Source organism: Quercus lobata, chromosome 6 (genome assembly GCF_001633185.2).
Source record: "Quercus lobata isolate SW786 chromosome 6, ValleyOak3.0 Primary Assembly, whole genome shotgun sequence".
In the NCBI taxonomy this organism is placed as follows: Eukaryota; Viridiplantae; Streptophyta; class Magnoliopsida; order Fagales; family Fagaceae; genus Quercus; species Quercus lobata.
In genome coordinates this window covers 32168631-32175625 of record NC_044909.1, presented here as the reverse complement: position 1 = coordinate 32175625, position 6995 = coordinate 32168631, and positions in this window count along the sequence as shown.

Genomic DNA, 6995 nt, shown 5'->3' with positions numbered 1-6995 from the left:
ACTCAAACTGAATTAGGGTCATTTACTCTCATCTAACAAACTTTCTAATAGACCAATAGTTTAAGAACACATGTTCTTCCACTCTAACTAACTCAGCTACTAACAAACTGCACTATACTACATACAGTTTTAGGTCTTACTGCCAGACTACATGTTGTATTGGCCAAAGCTTTGTTTACTTGAGGCACTTCTGTGTTAGCTATCTATTAGGAAAACAGAGAAAGAAGAATATGGAATTGATGACTTTCTGCATATTGCATTGAATCAATAAGAGTTACAGTGCTTTGTATATATACATACATGAGTAAGGAAAAACAGAGGGAACTAAAAGAGCTAACTAACTACCCTCCAAACCTAACTAACAGAACTAACAAACCACCCACGTGCTATCCACATGCCAATTATTAAAGCTATACACAATAATGCAAAACTACATGTCATATAGGATAAAATAAGAACAAACATACAAACTCTGCTCACTGTCGTTTAAGCAGAGTTATGAACTTTCTTCTTCCCTTGATCTTGTAGTTTGTCCTAAACCTTTCTATTCTTCTTTGTATTATCTTAACACCCCCCCCCCTCCCCCTCAAGTGGAAGAGGGGAATGAATATTAACCATATTAAACTTGGATACAAGAAAAGCAAATTGATGAGCATTCAAAGCCTTTGTCAACAAATCTACAATTTGAGAATTTGTCTTAACATGTAGCATTCTAATGAATCCTTCCAAAACCTTATCCTCACTAGGTGACAATCAATCTCAATATGTTTTTTTCTTTCATGGAAAACCAGATTTGCAGTAATATGAAGAGCTGCCTGGTTGTCATAGAAGAGAAGAGCTGCTTGAGGATGCTTGACTTGAAGATCACTAAGTAAATATAAAAGCCAAAATACTTCACAAACAGCTACTGCCATGGCTCGATACTCTAATTCTGTTGAGGATCTTGAAACTGTTTGTTGCTTTTTAGACTTTTAGGAGACTAGGGATTCACCAAGAAATACACAAAACCCAGTCACAGACCTTCTGGTGTCAGGGCAAGAAGCACAATCTACATCTGTGAAGGCCTTCAGGTGTAGGTCTAACTTGCTTGAAAGAAACAAACCCTAACCTAGTGTTCCCTTGAGGTATTGCAATACCTTATTGGTTACATATAATTGTGGTTCTCCAGGATGTGCCTTGAATTGACTCAAACGATTCATAGCAAAAGTGATATCTAGTCTAGTTATAGTAAAGTATAAAAGCCTTCCTATTAGTCTCCTATAAGAACTAGGATCTTGCAAAGCCTTACCTTCATATTTACTGAGCTTGACATTAGGATCCATTGGAATCTTGGCTGGTTTACACCCCAGCATGCCAGTATCACTCAATAGGTCTAATATGTACTTCCTCTGACACAAGCTAATGCCATTTGTTGTTCTTGCCACTTCAAGACCCAAAAAGAACTTTAAGTCACCCAAGTCCTTCAATTTAAATTACTGATCAAGCAGAACTTTTAACTCATCTACTGCTTGCTTGTTATCACTAGCAATCAAAATATCATCAACATACACTAAAAAGGCAATGAAGGAAGTAGAAGTCTTCTTAACAAACAAAGAGTAATCAGCCCTGGATTGAGTAAAGCCCAGCATGAGTAAGGCAGTGGAGAACTTAGCAAACCATTGCCTGCTTGCTTGTTTAAGACCATACAATGACTTAACAAGCTTACATACAAGCCCCCCTTGCTGTGGAAACCTAGTGGGAGATCCGTATAACCCTCTTCCTTCAAATCTCCATGAAGAAAGGCATTGTTGACATCAAGTTGACAAAGATGCCAGCCTTGCACAGCAACCACTGCAAAAAGGCATTTGACAGAAACCAATTTGGCAACAGAGGAAAAAGCCTCTAACTAGTAAAGACCTTCCTTTTGAGTGAAGCCTTTAGCAACCAATCTTGCCTTATACCTTTCCACACTCCCATTAGATTTATATTTCACTTTATACACCCATTTACACCCAATGGTTTTCTTATGAGAAGGTAAAGAAGTGAGAACCTAAGTATGGTTAGCTTTAAGAGAAGAAATCTCAGCAACCATAGCATCTCTCCACTTGGGATCCTTAACTACCTGGTGATAGAACTTAGGCTCCTCAATGGATGAGATTATGTTACAAAAGTGCAAGTGCTTAGGTGATAACCTGTGAGATGACAAATAAGAAGACAAAAGGTGGCTAGTGCTGGAAGAGACCTGATTACACTTGTAATCAGCCAAATAAGCAGGTTTATTACTGACCTTAGCAGATTTCCTAAGTGAAACAAACTGAGTAAAAGGGTTAACAGGTAAGGAAATGGACTGATCAGACAACACAGTAGGTGTATCAACAGACAAGGAAGAAGACTGACCAGGCAACACAGTAGGTTGAGCAACATATAAAGAAGGGGACTGACCAGGTAACACAGCAGGTTGAGCAACAGATAAAGAAAGGGACTGACCAAGGATAGTGTTAGTTTGAGCAGCAGGCAAGGGTATTGGTAAAGAACCAACCAAAATAGAAGAAGGACTATATGAAGTACTTAGAGGTGTGCTTGCAGAAACAAACTCAGTACTAGAGGAAACATCAAAGGTAGGATTACAAGAAGCAAGTAAAGGAATTGATAAAGGAGGAGAATTAGACAACGAAGATTTATAGGATGGAGAAAAAGGAAAGATTGATTCATGAAAAATGACATCTCTAGAAATAGAAATCTTCCTATTATGCAGATTAAGGACTTTGTAACCTTTCATATTGAAGGGGTAACCAAGGAAGACACAAGGCAATGCTCTAGAGTCAAATTTCAACCTATGAACAGAATGAGTAGATATAAAACATAAACAGTCAAACACTCTAAGATGATCAAAAGAGGGTTGTTTATGAAAAAGGAGTTCAAAAGGGGACTTGTTATGTAACAAAGGGACAAGGAACCTATTAATGAGGTAGGTGGCAGTGAGGATACAATCACCCTAATAAGCAGAAGGAAGGTTAGATTGGAGTTTAAGAGATCTGGCAACATTCAAAAGATGTTGGTGCTTCCTTTCAACCACAAAATTTTGCTGTGGTGTATATGTACAACTCTTTTGATGCACAATACCATGAGCTCTATAAAAATCAGTTAAGGAGAACTCAAGGGCATTGTCAGACCTGATGGATTCAATACCGGTGTTAAATTGGGTGTAAATCATGGTATAAAATGAAGGTAAAAGATGTTTAACATCTGATTTAGATTTCATAAGGTACACCCAAGTAGACCCAGTAGCATCATCAACAATGGTAAGGAAAAACTTGAAACCATCATGAGTGCAAATAGAATATGGACCCTAAACATCCACATGAATTAAGGAAAAAGGTTCCTTACACATATTATTGTGAGAAGGAAATGGCAATCTTTTCTGCTTAGCTAAAGGGCAGATGGTACAAACATCAGTACATTGAGTAGAAAAAGAAGGTAATACACTTTGTAAAACTGACATTCTACTCAAAGATGGATGACCTAATCTAAAATTCCATAGGCTTGACATGTCTTTATGAAAAACAGAAGAAGAAGAAGCTAATTTGGGAAACTTGTGAATGGAAAGATGATCTGACAGAGAAGGTATAGTCCTGGAAGTACTTTTCTGTAGCAGATACAAACCATTATGGACTTCACCCATTCCAATGGTCTTCCAACATGAAAGGTTTTGAATGAAACAATATTGGGATAAAAACACAAGACACAAAGGCAATCTTTGAGTAAGTTGGCTCACAGACAACAGATTGAATGAAAAAGAAGGAACACAAAGAACATGATCAAGAATAAGAGAATTAGAGAGTTTAACAATGCCAATGTGAGTGACATGTGCTGATTCACCATTTGGCAATTGCACAACACAATGAGAAACAGTGGTATAAGACTTAAAAAGAGAAATAGAACAAACTATATGATCACTTGCACCTATGTCCATGACCCAAGTATCAACACCAAAGGCAGTTTTGTTCACAAGTTTAGCAGAAAATATGGAGTGCTTGAGATTACCTGCTAGGGGTGTGGACTGAGAACATGAAGCTTGATTGAAAGCAACATTATTTGCCATGGCAACAATGTTGGTCTAAGCTTCATTCCCTCCAATCATAGCAAGTAATTTCTGACATTGCTCCATTGTAAAAGGAAAAGCTTGCTGAGTGGTAACAACTAAGTCTTGAACAACATCAAAGGATGAAACTTGATTAGCCCTTGGCTTGGTCTTGTAGCCAGGAGGATAACCATGGAGTTTGTAGCACTTTTCCATGGTGTGTCCACGCAAACTATTGTGGTTGCAAGTGGGCTTCTCCTTGCCTTTCTTGAAGATCTTGAAGTCAAGGTTCATGGCCTTTGCTGCAAGTGCTGTGGACTCCACAAAAGGACCATTGTTGCTGCCTTGCCCAACTGATCTTTGCTTCTCATCTTGAATCAACAAAGAGAACACTTTCTCAACAAATGGAATAGGATCCATCAACAAAATTTGCCCTCGGACGTGAGAGAAAGAATCATTGAGACCCAGCAAAAATTGCATAACAGCTTCTCTATGATGAATATTAGAGATCTTCTCATTCACATTACACACACACTTCTCATAAGAACAGGTAGGAAGTGGTTCATAGTTTTGTAATTCATCCCACAAAATTGAAAGATTGGTGAAATACTTAGTCACAGAGAGCTCACCTTGAGAAAAACTTGCTAGATCCTTCTGCAATTGATAAACCCTAGGTCCATTACCCTGGGAAAACATGCTCTGAAGCTTATTCAAAACTTCCTTAGCAATTTTACTATACACCATGCTTGTGGCAATCCTAGAAGAAACACAATTGATGATCCAAGAAACCATAATATCATTGCATCGTGCCCAGCTTTGTCCAAGAGAGGAACTTTCTCCATGGTTGAGGTCAGAAAAACTAATCCATCAATCAATCAGAATTTGCTCTTGATCCTGAGAGCTCTCTCCATAGATTGTGCCCACATAGGATAGTTCTCACCTCCAATCAATGGTTGTGAAACTAATATCGCACCAGGACTCTCAGCATGATGGAGAAAGAAAGGATGCGATTCATCAATGGTGATGCTTGTAGAACCAGAGGAAGCCTTTGATAAAGCTTCGAGACTCTGAAGAAGAAAACCCTAACTTTAGGGGAAAAGAATTGGGAATTTTGAGAAACTTAAGCGGAAGCCAAAAATTGCTCTAATACCATATTAGGAAAACAGAGAAAGAAGAATATGGAATTGATGAATTTCTGTATATTGCATTGAATCAATAAGAGTTACAGTGCTTTGTATATATACATACACGAGTAAAGGAAAATAGAAGGAACTAAAAGATCTAACTAACTACCCTCCAAACCTAACTAACAGAACTAACAACCACCCACGTGCTGTCCACATGCCAATTATTAAAACTATACACAATAATGCAAAACTACATGTCGTATAGGATAAAATAAGAACAAACATACAAACTCTACTCACTGTCGTTTAAGCAGAGTTATGAACTTTCTTCTTCCCTTGATCTTGTAGTTTGTCCCGAACCTTTCTATTCTTCTTTGTATTATCTTGACACTATCTTTACAGAGTAAACATATAATCTAATTGAAAAACATGATATCACATTTGTTGAACTTTAACACACAAATTACAGAAATACATAAAAATATTATGTGTAAAAGTTAGGTGTCTTGGGCTTCTCTTCCATACATCAAACTTTTTTTTTTCTTTTTCTAAGAACATCCATACATCAAACTTTTCTTATATGATCAACAGTAAAACTCCTCTGTTTTCTAAATAACAATAAGTATCGTGTTAATAGATACCATAAGGTGACCATTAAAATATTGCTTTATGACCACCGTACATCCTTGGTGCAATGGTCACTCTACAAGTATAAGTGCTTGTGGAGTGTGGGGGGTAAGGGTCGGGGTTCAAGTCTCCAGAAGGGAGCTTCACACACATATACACTTAGATTAGGTTAGAGTAGAATTCTATCTTGTATAAAAAAAAAAAAACAAAACAAAACAAAAAATTGCTTTATGTCAATTTTTTTGCTTTATGTTAAATTTGCGACCACCTATATAGAGTGTAGAGCTAATAGAGTTAACTTTTTAAGTTTCATTTATCATTCTAACCGTATTTTCAACTCCTCTCATTAATTAATGCTAATTTTTTATTAGCTGGTTTCCACAATAATTTATCATTAACAGTGCCTGTTAACATTTTTCTAGATAATAACAATAATAATAATAATAATAATAATAACGAAGGGGTGGTATGAATTAGTGGCAGGGGGGCAGATCATATCCTATACAACCATCTTGAGTGATCCTTGAACTCCTTGCGGCAAGGCGTGTGATATTTTTTTTCTGCAGAATTGGGTCATACTCAGTGTGTCTGCGAAGGTGACTCTCAATCAATGGTTAATGCTTTAAAGGGATCCGGTATGGACCATTCTAGTGGGGGGCATCTCATCTTAGATATCCTTTCTCATTCAAACTCTTTTCAGAGTATTTCTTTCGCTCATGTAGGTCGGCAAGGCAATGCAGTAGCTTTAGCCCAACGAGCGAGATCCTCTCTTTCGACTCAAATTTGGTTGGAGTGTGTTCCAACGAATATCATGTCTTTTGTGTTGGATGATTTTCCAAACTCTTGATTTTAATATAAGAAGTAGTCTTTCTTCAAAAAAAAAAAAGTCACCTGGTGAAGGTTTGAGACATATCTGCAGGCACTGTTGCTTAGAGTTGTGGGCGAGATTAGAAAACATGTGCCCCACACGCTCCCTTCACTGCAATAAATAATGCCACGTCATGTACACCACCGACCCATGCTTATTCACTACTTTTAGATTTTTTTTTTTTTTTTGATAAAAAATACTTTCAGAACCTGATAAGATTAAAAGATGCAATCTTATAAAAGTGACTGCAACGGTACTGCGGGTTGGGGGCCTTGGCGCAGGGTCCTATTGTGAATTATGATGTCCTAACGAA